At 35.6% G+C, this 16641-nt stretch overlaps 1 protein-coding gene across 4 annotated transcripts in view; it reads left to right on the top strand.

Annotated features, from left to right (window-relative positions):
• The window catches only part of LOC118183693 (FMRFamide receptor-like), a 603920-nt gene that overhangs the window by 440202 nt on the left and 147077 nt on the right, over positions 1–16641 (top strand). For all 4 annotated transcript variants that reach the window (XM_085812982.1, XM_085812984.1, XM_085812983.1 and 1 more), the window contains one exon: positions 2665–2849. The gene's annotated coding sequence lies outside the window, so the exon portion shown is untranslated. The remainder of the gene's footprint in view (positions 1–2664; positions 2850–16641) is intronic.

A 16641-nucleotide genomic window follows, 5' to 3' on the forward strand; every position in this document is an offset into this window, starting at 1 on the left:
CGACACATCAAGATACCATTGGCAAGAAAAATTGAAGGAATAATATAGCTGTAAAATCTCATGTGACTTTGTAGAGACATTAGGTATTTTTGGAAGCAGGCAAGATGAAAAATGAGCAAGCGCCTTCGCTGGAAATCGAACCGCGGAACTCTGGAATACCGGCCTAGTGTGCAGAACCACTACACCACGAAGGCACGCTAGGAAGGCGGGAGAAATACCTTATATATCCCCCTTTTAAAGGGCGACTGGGGTTTATAGGGGACTCAATCGCCAAATCCTGGGTGAGGAGAATCATCATCCAGAACTAAAAGGAGAACCCTTTTAGTTCGGGCGCCACTGTAGAGACATTAGGTACTTTTGAGAGCAGGCAAGATGAAAAAAGAGCAAGCGTCTTCGTCGGGAATGAAACCACGGACCTCTGGAAAACCGGCCCAGTGTGCAGAACCACTACACCACGAAGGCACGCTAGGAAGGCGGGAGAAATACCTTATAACTTGAATGATGTTGTAGCTATGAACATGGAACTTGCACAAGATATTTACTTCGTTATGCCTGGCATATATATTTAAATAAGAACAAAGAAAATATGGTATAAAGTGGGGCAGGGAAAAGTTTTTGTTACAACTAAATCGAAAGACGCGCGACTTTCGAAAGTGCATAATCCTACTGGCTGAAACGCAAGCCTTACAGCGATTTCCTTTCGATTCGAAAATTTTATTTTGTCAGAATATTCAAATGTTTAACGCTGTACTTTATTTGTCGTTTCATTTCTTATTCATACACAAAAGTACTAAATATATATAGAGTGCTTAAAAATATTCCATATCGAAATTATCTCTTCAAAGATTACTTATAGACTTGTAGTTTACGTTGCAGCAGTATATTATATAACAAAGGCTTTAGGCGTAAACAATTAGTGCCATGTGCTAAAATTTAATAGTATATTCGAAGCTCAAGCTTAAATATTGGTCTCTTATGCATCTCTCAATGATCACTGCTAGATGCTTTTTATCACAGTCGGAATACACAAATAGAAAATGTTCTCTCTTCATATGATCCAAAAAGACAAAGATATAATTAATTAAATTTATAAAGACTGTACAAAAATATATTAGTAATGAAAGTAATGCATATTAGGTTCTCGAATGCAAATTGTAAAATTCACTTTTCATGTCGTATATCCTACTCGTAGAGCCCGTAGAGCGTATAAATTATTTAACTGAACACGTTTCACCTAAAGAAATTAAATTTTCAAATCATCCCATAAATAAATAAATTTTCTTTGGGTAAATAAAATTTAATTCATCCAGTTTAATTAATTTAGATTCAGGGGTTGTTTTGCATAATAGAAGCTGTAATTTTATTTCTGGAAGAAGAATTTTATTTCTAGAAGAAATTTTAGAAACGTAAGGAACAACTTACTAAAGGCAACCTTTTTTAATAGAAAGACCGTATAAAAATTTTTGTTTTAAGCTCCTAGTGGTATGGAGGCGCAAGATTTTGCAGATAGCACTAAATAGCCTATACGTATTTGGGAAAATTGTGAACCATGTAAATAATATAAGGTGTCTGGGGTTATCATTAACTATAGGCCTATGGGCGTGGCACATTAAATACGTCATACGAAAGCCTGTGGTATCGCCAGCCAACTTTCTGTTCTTCTTGAAAATTACGCTGGACTGTCTCTCAACAAAAATAGAAGGATATAACGGTGCATTATAAGATCAATTCTATGCTACGCATCTGCAGCCTGGGCGTCAACTTCAAAAGGCAGACTTCCACAGACTTAACAAGTACAGAATAAGATTCTGAGAAGAATTATAAATGCAAGTTACATGATTAGAAGTAAACTAATCCATGATGACTTAATCGACTCTGTAGTGGACCACATATAATGAACTTGATAAGCGTTTCTTCAAAACTTGACCTAGCTGAGATGTTGCAGATTTTTCAGCAATCTTTAGTTACCAAATCATTCCAGAAGATAATTTTATCAGACTATTTGCTTCTCACATACTTAAAGATCACAACTTCTTGACCCAGCTTTGACTGCCAACGCTTACTTATATTCTTGCGCGGCGTGACTTTTATTTCTCCTGGATTTCCATTGGATGCAGGAAAAAAGCCACTTTTACCTCACTTTCTGGACCGTTCCTGAAGTTTCACCTGCCAGCTCATCAAAGTAATGTGCCCTCAGTGGCTTCATTTATTCGCTACCCTATACTTTAAAACTTATGCGCCGGTAAATTTAACTGAGCCAAGATTTTTATTTGACTGTGTAGTTTTAGAATACATTATCAGCGTTCGAACTCGCTTGTACGCAATTACATTATATGGATCGTCACAAGTAGTGGTTTGTCTGTAGCACAAGCAGTGTCTTTTATGTTAAAAGTTCAGATTAAAAAAGAGTTATTTAAACATTCGCACGATTCTCATAATATTTCACACGGCCTTTATAATATTTCACTTGTAAGGATAACTCGCTAAGTGTCTAGGAGGATCTGAAGGGACTACTAGCTTCCAGGTCCCTATTCAGCTTTCGGGTCAATAGCAGCCTTACAAATTAATTAGGAAAATGATGCTTTACATTACTGTAAAAGGATTTTATTTACATGCAATGTTACTCTTTTTCTTCTTAATAATAATTATAACTATTTTTTACAGATCACTTTACAAGCATCTGTGCTAGAGGTTTAAATTCTTCACATATCTGAGTTGCTTGTTCGAGCTTATCATAAAAGGCAGATATTAATCTTCGTTCTTTACGGATCAAATCAAGACTGTGAAAAGGACTCAGCAGTAGTATCATTGCTTTCCTAAGAATTTCTTACATGAAGTAGGGAGAAAAGGTACGTATGCTTCTATTAATAAATATATCGGTTTGTACGCAATGAACTGATTGAACATTAGTCACATAGTGTTTCATTATCTAATACTTACGTACCAATACTGATATATAAGCATCTGCTAAAGTATCGACCTATTTGTTCTGCAACGATCCTTTTTCCGCATGCGTCGTTCTTGATTTCTTTTTATGAACAAAATTCTATAAAATAAAGCTATTAATTCCAACAGGCATTATCCCTCGAGCTGTATTATACATTTTTAATTGTAGTTTTGTGATTTATTTCTTCGGAAATCCCAATACAGCATTTCCTACCAGGACAGTTTGGGAAGAAATCTGAAATGATATACATATTTTTATTAGTATTATCTTCTCTTTGAACAATACATCTGAGAAAAGAGTAATGCAAATCTTTGGTCGCAGTTCCGAATCTCCATTATTAGTTTTATTTCCCAGTATTATTTTGATGCAAGTTTGTAACAAATTTATTTCTTTAATTTTCGCTAGTTTTCCTTCCTGTCAATTTCCAGGGATTTTAGCTCTAAGATTTTGTTTGGGTCCACAAGGGGACTGCTGGGCAATGAAGAAAATAGAACTGAATAAGAGGTGGTATCAAGCTTCCCGACACTTCCGTAGCTTTAGAAGAAGTAGTTCTTCAGCAAAGTGACATGGACTGTGAATATACATTTTAAATCTCGGAAAAATCTAGAAAGCTCTGAAAGCATTATTAGAGAGATAGGCGATGAGGACCTACCACCTAGTGAGAAAATGGAAGATGAAAAACCTTTAAGAGAGAGAAGGCCACGAATTAGATATCCTGAGACAGAAATGTACGAAATCGTGATTGATAATCAAGAAACGTTGTCTTGGGAAGATTCCTCGCTGTTACTGGAAAATGAACAAATACTGTGGATGGTAGGCCATGGATAAAGAAATACGGAATGCAGAACAGCAATGATGTATGCATTATGCAAAGGTACAATTGTGTTTGGATTCTAGAATAATTACCACCTAGAAAACATCAATTTTATACACATGGATTTTACGACAAAAACGAGACGGCAAGCATAAAAGCTCGCCCAGGAGTTTATGGCTTCATGCAGGAAGAAGGTACTGACTGTAGTAACACCTATTCACTTGTCATTAATTTATCTGCTTCACGTTTTAGTTATTATTATAGAACAAATAATACGTGTGTTTGTCTAAAATGTTAAAACTGCTTTCTTAAATGGTGATTTAAAAGACATTATTTATATTGATACGAATTTTGTACACAGAGACTTAATTTTAGTGCAATTATATGTAAAATTGTTTTTCTGTGTAATGTAATATGAAAAATCTAAAGAGGTGGCCTATGCCGGAAATACAGACGCACGTCCATTTAAAATTGAAGTAATGGGTGACTCAGTAATTTGATGAGATACTGCCAATAGTCACAAAAATTGGCTACCATGTGGCGACATTTTGGTTCGGTTCCTGTATCACCGTAATAGGTACTGCAAATTAATAAATTTAATTGATCACTATGTTAGCTGTAACTCTAATTCGACCCTCCTATTACGTTCCAGTAATTTCGAGAAGCAGAAAGTACTAGTAATATCTCGGCAGCCGGATGAAAACTATATAAAACCGATGACAGCATCTGCTCTCAGTTGTTGTTAGCTGTTAGCTCGCCGTGAATCCGAAGAATTGAAATTTTTCCGGGTAGCTTTCGCTTTACCTGTGCTTTGCATTGCATTTTGTTTAACGTTCATAGTAGTTTGAAGTGTAACTAGTACTGACTGTACTCTGTGATATTGTGAAGAGTTGTATGATTATTTTTGTGGAGAGTTCCAGATCTCAGAAATGTTTATTTTGATAAAATAAATTTTATTAACCTATCATCGGAGCTGTATGCATTCAATAACGAACCGTACGCACACGACAATGTGGTTCAAACCAAAGGTTATGATGAAGACTGTAGTAGAAATTGTAAATGTAAAATTTATATGGTTTGTAAAGTTTATATATTACTTTATAAGGTATTCCTCTCGCCATTTTAGCATGCTTTCGTGGTATAATGGCCAGCACACTCGGCCCGTATTCGAGAGGCCCGAATTTCGAGTCCTGGGAAGGGCGTTGCTCATTTCTCATTTCTCATTTCTGCTTCGAAATAACATAATGTCTCTACAACTTAACTTTAAGAATAAATATTCTCTATACGCATTTCAAACGTAAGTAACAATGTTTGAAAATAATTATGACTAGTGATAAAAAATAGATCGTTTGAAATAGCATTAATCGAAAACGATTATGGTAAGCATGATGAAACAGCAGAAATCATATCGAAAGTTAAATTGCAATAGAAAAGTTCATGCTGTCAGTTTTGTGGGATTACAAAGCTATGTTCTGAGCTTTTTTCAAACGGTAAAACGATCAGCTGAGATGTTTACTGCCAACAATTCATGAAAATGCAGGAAGCGAAAACAAAAGGGAAAGGGCCAGAATTAGCAAATCCCCAAAATTGCTAATATAACGTTTCGCTAATAAAGACTAAGAGTTCTATGTGCGAGAGAATTTCCAGACAGATAGCAAAAGGTCATCGAACAGAACGGAAGATATTTGACTGATTGGAGTTAAATTTTTCTATAAAAAAAACTGAATTTTATTTCGCACTAAAAAACCGAAATAACTTCCTTGCCAACCCAATAACATTAGGTTAGAGCAATGAAAAAGTGAGCCTTATATGTTTACTGACAAATGTGTACTGACAAATGTGACAAATGTAAAAATAATTATTGCTCTTTATGTAATATGCTCTTTATGACATATTAGTTGCTGGATCAAATAACCATAAATTTGGAGTAATTATTCAGTTGTCAACTAAACATTTCAGATGTCTTAAGTTTGGAGCAGCTTCTAAATTTCTAGGAGTGAGAATACTGCTTATCAAAATTAATTATTTTTAGATCAAAAATCTTGCGGTTGCTTAAAACGTTGAACATGTTTGATTGCAGGTTCTGCTGCAGTCTTGTAGGTGTTGGAGGTGTACTAAAGTTAAATTAGTGTATTCAAAGTGTAATAAGATCTCTCATTTGTTTATGTTTATAGATGCAGATTGGGGGGAAAGCCTAATGACAGAAAATCTATTTCTTGCTATGTTTTCATGTGAAATGTTTGTCCTATACTATGGTATTAATTTAAAAGTCCAAACAAAATCAACGTTATATCTGCGAATTTTCGCAGGACTAGTTTCGATGGAAACCTCAATATAACGCTGATTTTTTTTATATTTGGCTTCTAAATTAATATATTTGTTCGGCGTATTACTTTATCTTAACTATACTCAGCGGAAGTTGAGGTTATTACCTAATCAAAATGTGTTCAAGATTTGTTATGAATCTGTAGTTAGGGAAATCATTGCTATTAAATAGTATGGCAGTGTCTGAAGATAGCCAATCAATCATCTTGAGAACATAATCTTAATGAGAATAATTCAGAGAAGTTGAAACACATACACATTAAACTTAAGTTTCTTCGTGAATATGTAAAAGTATAACATAATATAAAAATTGGATTTATTTCTTCAAGTGCACAAATTGATTCCGTGTTAACAAAGTCTTTACACTATTGCAAGCTGAATAAGCATTTACTTCTGCGTCTTCTAAAGTTACATTAATTTAGTTAATATTGCTGATTAAGGGTGATGTAGTGGATATAATCCCACACGTACTATGCTACTAATTTCATGCTTCTAATTAATAGAAAAAACATGTATAGCTCACCTCTAAGTCCGCAAAATTAACCAATACTGATTGGTGATTTCGGTGAACTACGCATGTTCATTTTATACTCATGTATAAATAACGGCACAATCAGTCTATCAGGTGATAGAGTGCAAGAAATTTCATAGGGCAGTATGTTGCAGATGAGCTTAGTAGCTATGATTGCTGTCGGTGTTTTTGATATGTATATATATATGTATATCAAATAATATATACATGATCTACAAAACAGTAATAGATTAGAACCATTACCTATTGGATATAACGCTTTAAATAGAGCTTCAGGTAAAATCGGAAGGCTTAAATAGTAGAAATCTATGAAAACTCTTTTGTGAAGCGTAAAAAATAGAAGCGAATCGAATACAATTGTTTACTGAAAAAAGAAGCATCAGTTCCTTCACTGTTTTGCCGGAAAGACTAAGGCATCTTTCATGACTCCAAGATTTTCATGACCTTCATGATCTGTGAGCGGATGCGTAATTATTGATACTTCATAATAAGCAGTTTGATTTAAACCGTCTAAAACGAAAAAAAAAAAAAAACTTTTTTAGTATCTCACTGTTATTAGTTACAAGTGACAGAAAATAAAATTGCGCAGTTGCTTAATAATAAAAGAATTTAAATCAGAGATATCAAAGAGAAATTAAAATTAATGAAATGTAATAATTTTTATTTTATATATATATACTTTCTAATGCCGGGCACAATTCGTCACAGACGTTGTCCACGAATAAGGCGAAAGCGGTGGTTACGTTACTATAGAGATACCTAATAGGTGGTCCACCGTTGTTTCCTATGAAGGAATAGGCAATTCACATCTATGCTTTCTCCAGGATTTGAACCCGGGCCCTTTTTAATACATATGAGCAAAAACATTGAATTGTTTCCTCAAAGCAACATAATATCAAAACTACCTGAAGTATCATTTCTAAATTCTTCGAAGATATATATTAAAGACAGCTATGCATAATGGAGAAGAAGATATTGCTTGACGTTCAAGGCTATAGATTTGCACGATTAACTAATTTTTAGCAAAATAAATCCATCTAGTAAGCGGATGCTTTAATGTAATGGTGTGGCATTATTATGAGATGGTGTGTAATTAACACCAAAAGAGGTAGCTCTAGGCGTCGAAAAGAAAGTTACATGTGCCCAATACTTGCTGGTTTACACTACAATTTAGTACATTGCGTTAATAACCTTAGAAAGAGAAATACATTAAACATTTCAGTTACCCACTACTTGGTACAGTGCTACATACACTCGTGATGACATCAAATTCATTTATTTAATCATTCATGAATGAATAACATCTTACTTTAGATTAAATATGGTATACAAGAACGTTATCACTCCAAACACTAACTACACACGCAACACTTGCATCCCATTACTTTTGGATATAATCTGTCCACATCGCAGACTATCATTCTTTGTAAACATTAATTTATTCTCATTTGCATTCGTGCTGTCCAGCTGCTCACGATGTATCTCTTATTTTCTGCCAAAGAGATTCGTGGGGATCGAATTCACTTCGGATGTTAAGCTCGAGCCTTAGGCCTTTTTCAGCTAAATCACACCTTTTGTAAAATACGCATCAGGTGGTTTAGTTACGACGAAGGATTGCAGAAATGTCGCAGAATAATAAAACCACGATGACATACAGAAATTTTGTCGAAGAACATTGTCCCGAAAACTTTTAAGAACATGCATACTTGATTCGTTTCTCGCCCTCTGCATCTCGTGCTATTTCCTTTTGCCTCAACTGCGTCTTACCTTCTCACATTCCAATTACGGGAAGAGCAAGGACCGAAACGCCAGTCTCCTGTTTGGCATCGTATAGAAAAGAGAGAGAAAAACGGTTCCGCGAGAATTTATTCCCGCGTGCAGCTATTCGATGACGATTCAACTTACGATTAAATAAATGACGATTAAATCCATAAGTGAGAAAATTATTAAGTAAGAAGGCATTAGTCGGTATATTTATTAAGCCATCTATCATGTCATCGGCTTCTCACCGAGAGGTTGTCCATGGTGCTCCATGAAAGACGACTAAATTTTCACTTGCGAGAAACAGGAAGCTTCAAGCCAATTTTATTAGAAAATACTCCGAAGGATGAATCTGTGGGTCTCACACTCCTCTTTCCCTAGCACTAGAGAACTTTCATCTCGACAAAATATTACAAACAAGTCATTATATGCTTAGAAACATAGACACCTTATGGATTGGAAATGGGCTCAAGGTTATGGCAATTAGCACTACTAACGCAATGTCAACAGACCAGCATCCGTTGATATTTTAAAATTTCACATTTTATAAATTTAGTGATATATAGTATTTAATTTTTACATGTATTTTCAAGACCACGTTTCCACAACTTAAGGGCAATGTTTGCTTTCTTTCTCGCTTAATTACATTATATTCATTCTCTTAAAAAATCACTAATCCAATGAGGAACGTGCTACTAATTTTTACTTACCTAAGAAAATATGAGTAAAAATTTAATTTTATATATATTTAATAAACTAATTGCAAGATACAAGACAAAAAGAGCAGAACAATTATCAAGCAAGTTTGCTTGAAAATATGCATTATTTCATTCTTTTCTTAAAACGAAGTTATAGGTCTTAACCAACTTTTTAAGAAATATCTTCTCGATCACTTTTTGAAAACGCTGTGCAACAAAATACTGATAATGTAAGGATTTATTTTATTCAAACCAATTATTTTTAGCTTTCTTTCCTTTAGCTCCTAATATCAGTTTCCTGCCGGAATGTAAATTTGCTATGACGTAGTGTCCAAAATTTAAACGTGTTTAAGTTGCGTGTCAATTACTTTCCCGGGAGAAAATACTAATTTCTATGTATCCCTCGCTCCATGAAAGCTGCTCTCTGTATTCTTATAATATTCATTGACAAAGGAATTTGAGACCAGCATAGTAAACGTGGCATCATACATAAGTTATGTAATATATTTGGTCAGCCACGAGTGACGTTATAACCAATTAAAAGATGCTTTTGATTTCGGGCGTAATTGCATTACAGAATTATTTCATCGGGGTTGAATAGAAATGGCACAGGAGATTTTGGTGCAAGAGATAAATGCACATGATTATTTGGTACTTTAAATAATCATGTGCATTTATTCTACCACTTTATGCTAAGCGAGTGTTCATTATGGAATTATGATATGAAACTCACTTCACAAATTATGCTGTACATAAAATTATAAACGCAGAAACCTATTCCGATATTGTTTAGTTTCAAGCCTTTTGCGATTGTAAGCTAAATTAATAAGAATGTTAATTTTTCAATGAAGGCAATGGTTATGTAGCAACACACAGAAATCATTTACATGATGAATGTAGGTCTCCTAAAACCGAACAAGATAGTTTTACTGTAGAGATATAAGCGTTATTCAAGTGGAATTAATCTCATTGTAAGCCAAAATTCACACCTGTAACAAAGATAAAATTAAGCGTAAAAATTTTATTTGAAACACGTTTACCGAAACATTTTAATTTAACTTGGTAATTCTTGGTGTCATAATGCGCTGAATGATGCCGCTTCAAAGTAAGTAAATGAAGAAAAAATATAAAAATGACACCAATGTCCTTAATATTTCAGGTATCGTTCACTTATAATGATTATAGTTTTTCATTAAAAACTCATTATAGAACTGGAAAATTCCTTGAAATAATCGAAATAAGAGTATCTGAAACATTAGCAAACTATGTTTATAATTTTATTGCGAATAGATTACTAAATTATATTTTGAACTACATCGAACGCTTTCTGACAGCAGAAGTACTCAAATCGAATGATAAATGTTTTGGAGAAGAAGTTAATTAAGGTACAGTGGAACGTCGAGATACGAGTTTAATTCGTTCCAGCATTGAGCTCGTATAACGAATTCCTCGTATCTAGAAACAAACTTCCCCATTGAATATAATGGAAATCCAGATAATCCGTTTCGCATCCTCCAAAAGTCTCATTACGATCTCATCTTCAGTCGACGTACCTGATATTTTTCAGAGAAGGTCCAAGTACAGATTCTTGGTCTTAGCGCAAATGATAACTTCCGACACCGAATCTCGTTTTAACTGCTCCTCGTAAATTCACACCGAAAACAGCTTCTCAACATCTTCTAGGAGTTTTGGACGGTGCTTGGACGTAACAGTAAATCCTCTGGCCACATCATGTTTCTTAATTTCGTCACTATTCTTCAGAATAATGCAGATAGTCGATGTCAAACGGCCGTAAGTCTTTGCCAGTTCCATCACTCTTACGCCACACTTATGTTTATCTATGATTTCTTTCCTAGTTTCAACGGCCATAGCTCCCTTATTTTTCTTTGCAGCACTATCTGAGGCAACAATCGTCTTAGGAGGCATCGTAAATTGATTATTTTCACGTTAAATGTAAAAAATTACTTACCTCACAAGCGCACAAACACGTAGATCAAAGAACGCTGAGTAATCTGACGAGGGTATTCCCCGATTCGAGCCGGACCGGGAAACGCGTCACGCATACCAACACCCTTGATCTTGCTCGAGTCATTGCTTGTATTTAGAGACGAATTTTTCGCCCATACTTTCCTCGTATCTCGAATTTCTCGTATATGGAGGTGCTGGTATCTCGAGGTTTCACTGTATATCTTACTAAAATTTTATTAATGTGCAAATTGCATATAGCATAGATATGCAGTTTCAAAGTAAGATTAGCATGTGACACTAATATGAAGCTCACTTGCGGTTGAGCGGTAAAAACAACTGAACACTGGTAGTCCGGCATGGGCGTTTTCGTGGGTTTCCTCCTGTGTAACGTGTATACGAGCCAGTTTTCCTTAGAAAGTATTCTCCGAAGGCATCCCTCAGGCAGATAGCTCTCATGTGCTTTGCCATAATCAGATAAACTAATAAACCTCTAGTGTAACTTCGCATATTATTTTATACAGCCTATGATATTGTATTAGATAGAAAAGTATGTACTATTTTGTAAACAGAGCACTTGAATACGTCATAAATATTCTACGTAATATAATATACAATGCATCTCTATAGTTAAAACTTTCTTTCATAGCAGAGTGATTCAATTTCATAGACAGGTCCATTTCCATGAATTATAAACGTAGGCCTGAATATCAAAAGAAACCCGCTTGAAAGTTAATATAGTTAATTATAGGAATCTGTTTCGCCCAAATAAATACTTACAGAAAAATCTCTTTCTAAGAACGGGCAGTGTTGTCAAGCTGTATCAGATCTATCTGTTTTTATTCTTAGTTGAATGGGCGGTCTGCATACGTTATTTTCTCCATGTGTAAGGTGTATACGAACCAGTTTCCCTTAGAAAGTCCTCCACGTCTTCTCCTTAGACATTCCTCTCCTTAGACAGATATCCCTCGAGACTTTGCCGTAATCATATAAACCAAACCAAACCAAACCGATTTCGAAAGCCCACCAGGAGCAGAGTGGTAATATCGTTGAGCTTTGGTAGTTTGGTTCATGTTTCGAATCCCGATAAACATGCTGGCCGCTAGGCGTTATCGTGTTTTTCCTCGTGTGTAATGTGTATCCGAGCAAGTTTACTTTAAAATGTTTTCCAGGAAGGCATGCCTCCGCTCAAGCAGATAACACCCAAGCGCGTGTCATAGTTAAATAAACCAAATCCAACTTTCGATTTCAAGGCACTTATTAAGGAAATTTGTCTTACAAAACTCATTCCTTCAGATGTATATGTTTTCGTAAATGTGATGCATGAATTACAGCAAAAGACGGAAAAAAAGAAATGATAAATGCATAAAACATTGTTGTTTTATGCACCGTGGATGATAGGAGATTTAGAAGAGATATGCGCGAAAGTTTTGGTCTTGATGCACGTTTCTTGTTCCATTTTTCCTAGGAAATTAACAGTGGATTTTTGACGTGCGACTGCTTGCTTTGTCTTGATGCAGTTCAACTGATTGACGACACCGTGGGTAAAGAGAGGGTATTTCATACACTCATGGACAAAAAAAATTAGGGCACCAAGAAGGAGTCGTCAAAATGAAACGAAATTTTACATATGTAATGACTACTTTGATATCAGTAAATGATAAGAAAATCAAAGAAAAGGATAATTTATTTCAGAGAAAAAGGCAAAAGAACGGAGGAGTTAATACTCCGTTGGACCCCTCTAGCGCGAATGCACGATGCGATATGATAGGGCTTTGACTCATACAAGTTCTGTATGGTGTCTTGAGACATTTTGTTCCATATTTGCTGTAACCATGCCTCTTGTTCGTTTAAACTTGTGGGATGCCCAACTCGTCGTCCCAAATGATCCTAGATATGCTCGATGGAGACAAATCTGGAGATCGGGCAGGCCAAGGAAGGGTTGTAACAGAGCGGAGACAGTCTTGTGACACCCTTGCCGTATGAGGCCAAGCATTATCTTGTTGAAAAATGGCTCCAGGAAACCGTTGCATGAGTGGCAATACATGCGGTTGCAGGATTTCATGAACATACCGCTGGGCTGTCATGGTGCCACGGAACAATACTAGGGGTGACCGTGTATTGTAGGCAAGGGCACCGCATACCGTCCCACCAGCTGTGGGAGCGATGTGTCGCTGTGCAGAAAAGGCAAGTTTGAGGCGTTCACCAAGGGCTCTCCACACACGAACACGATTGTCATCACTGCCGAGATTGAATCTGGATTCGTCGCTAAAGACGACCTGGTTCCATTCCGCTGCAGTCTATTTCCTCGTGCGCGACACCACTCCAAACGGAGGCGTCGATGGGTGGGCATCAAGGGTAGCACACGTAATGAACGCCGCGATACCAACTGTCCTTCAGCCAGGCGCCTTCGTATGGTTCGAGAAGACACAGGGATCCCTAGTGAAGGTGCTACCTGTGCCTGGATGGCGGCCGATGAAGCAGTTGGCTGTACGCGTGCATTTCGTACGATGTGGCGGTCTTCTCGACGACTGGTTTGTCGAGGGCGTCCTGAGCCTGGTCTTCGTGTACATGACATCTCTCGGGTCCACTGGTCCCAACACCTCCTCACAACACAATCAGAGCGGCCTAATTGACGAGCTACTCGCCTAGCTGACCACGCAGCTTCCATCATCCCGACGATTCTCCCCCTCTCAAACTGCGACAACTACTAATATGGTCTTAGAACATGGCGTAATGGCATGTCTACCTCAGCTCTTCCTTTTTAAATGATTCAGTGTACTGAAACAAGTTTTAGTTACCTGTTTTATACTCCACAGAGTACGACGTTCAACGCCCTCTACCGGCTATACGTAATGCACAATCACGCTGCATTTCTAATCATTTGTTTATCTCCTCGACATGTACCTTCATTGCAAGTTTCGTTACGATCCCGCAATTATTTCTTGGTGCGCTAATTTTTTGTCCATGACTGTATTTGAAAATTTAGTAAAAAATACGTTCCTGATAATACGTGGAGTTGACCTTAACAGTTTTCTGCACTCTCTTTAATTTTTATTTGCTAAAGTATCAAAAACCAAAAGCAATCATAAGTACCTTTGAAAATTTTTCTTTAGATTCTTTGAATAATGTTCTAAGATTTTTTTCTTCTCTTTGATGGTAATAAATGGATCTCGTTTTATTTTCATTTAAGTAAACCCACGATTCATCTATTGTGACAGCAGTTTTCAATTTTTGTCCGAATATTATTTCCTAATCGAGAATTCTGCAGCGCGTTCTGCTTTCGGCGATGTATCGTAGAAAAAGACGATGCACATTATGTTTTTCTGCCTTTCTAAGCTTTAAATCAACACAAATCGCTTTGTTTACAGTTGGAAGTGAGCATTTTAATGATTATGGAACTGTCTTTTGAATTCCCAGACTGTCTTTTAACATTAAAGTTCTTACCTTTGCAACATTCAAAGCATTCCGTTTTTTCCTGGGATATGTATTTTGAACAATTGTTCTCCTTGAAGCCAAACTTTGCCTTTTTTTTATTTCTTATTGACAATATTATCTATCGTTGGTTTAGATATCAAAACATCATGGTTTTCACAGTATTTTTAATAAAAAGATACGAATATTTGACTTCGGAAAGAGCACAAACATAGCCTTCCGTCCACTGCTTCTTTAAAAGCGCTATTTTGCATGAAACTATAATTGTCAAGAAGCAGACTATAATTTACACTGTCAAAATGATAGTTGCAGTTAAAAACTCCAAACAGAAGATTTTTTATAGCAAACGAAGTAGCCTAAAAGATGTGCAAACAGCCTCTATATGTTCTATATTTTGTTAAGAAAGTGTAAACCAGTCAAAATCATTATTGTCGGAAACTATATAACACTTGATTCAAATCTTCAAATCTTAAATTGGAACCATAGAGCTACGAACAGCCATTTAATACTTATTCCAAGAGCATATATGTGTGTGTGAGAGAGAGAGAGAGAGCATCAAAGAAAAGTACTAACATTAATTTAGCAATAGGCAGTTAAATTTTTCATTTCAATTTGACAACGTTTTTTTTTCCTGTCTTAAAACTACTAATAAGTTAATCTAAAGTGAGTTGTCACAAAAATTAATTTTTCATTATGCAATTACATAAGAGTGGCATTACAGTTACTTTTTTATCCAATAACTGTTCAAAATTTAAGCAAAGATCCAACTCTTTCAATATCTCTTTGCTGACTCTCTTTCCTGGCTTACTGTTCCTGTGCTAACGTATGCTGCTTATCTCCCCAATTCATCCATTGCCTAACAATGTTTTTCGATATATAAAATTGTGAGGTTGCATGCATATCACACCTAAAAATGCCGATGTATGAAGAAGAATATGTGTCCTAAATACTAGCAATCAAAAGGTATAAAAATATGCGTTGATTCTATGGCGATGTCTACTTATTTCCTTCCTTCTTCTGGCATGCCTTTGTGGTGTAAGCACACTCGGCGCGTATTTCAGAGGTTCAGATCCGAATCCCGAGAAGGCATTGCTCATTTTCCATGTCTCCTGCATCAAAAACACGTAATGTCTGTGTGCATGCTAATTTTTGCCGTCTCAGTTATGCATCTTAGTTATATACGCAAATTTATCTTTCTATAGACTCAATTCAAATATCACGTTACCTGCAGAATATATTACACATACACACACACATATATATATGTATATATATATATATATTATATATTACTTATATGTTTTTTCGATAATGGTTAGATACCTGGTATTCACAGAGACATAGCGAATCATAACTTTCCTGGCTTGTAAAACAATTTTATTTGTGAAATGCATTCAAACTACAAGTATACAAGTCTTAGAATGCAGCCGATGGCTACACCTTTAAAAAAGAAGTCTCATAATTTATAAAGGAAACTCTTTAAAAATAACAGTGCGTTTATTGGTATACAAATAGTTAAAATATTATTATTCTCATGATTTCGGCTATCCCGACGATTCCCCAACTATTCGCTGTTTTTTTAATCTTTTTTCTTAACTTCTCCATTTTCGTCATCTTTATTATCTAAGGCATAAAAATCTAAATCACGCTCAACCCTTCATGCAACAGGAGTACGGTTCATCCTTGTTAGTTCTTTCATTATGCATGTAAAAAAGAATGAAAAAAGAGAGGAAAAATAAAAAAAATAAAATGAACCTTTTCCTCAATTAATGAAAAGAGAGTCTGTGTATTTCCCTTTTGCACATTGTAGCTTATGCAGACAATTCCAGATGAAGTTTCGTTTGGTTCTTTTTTTATTGCCAGTCTTCACATCATAAAGGTCATTTTTCTTCACTATTTTGTCACACTTCATCTTGCATTATAGAAATATTTTAACATATTACTTACATCCATGCGAATAACTACATCACTGCATAAATTATTCAAAATATAAACATCAGTAGAAACTTTAAACTCATCAATCAATATTATATATATATGTAGAATGCCTTCATGCCGCAAAGACACTACTTAGACTACAAAGACAAACGTTTAAGTGGATCGAATGCTTTCTTTGACTTCGTTTGTAAACTGAAACTAAGTTTTCTGCAGAAAAATTTAAAAG

The sequence above is a fragment of the Stegodyphus dumicola genome, chromosome 3 (assembly GCF_044657685.1).
Source record: "Stegodyphus dumicola isolate Sdum_Otavi_A_Nest chromosome 3, ASM4465768v1".
In the NCBI taxonomy this organism is placed as follows: domain Eukaryota; kingdom Metazoa; phylum Arthropoda; class Arachnida; order Araneae; family Eresidae; genus Stegodyphus; species Stegodyphus dumicola.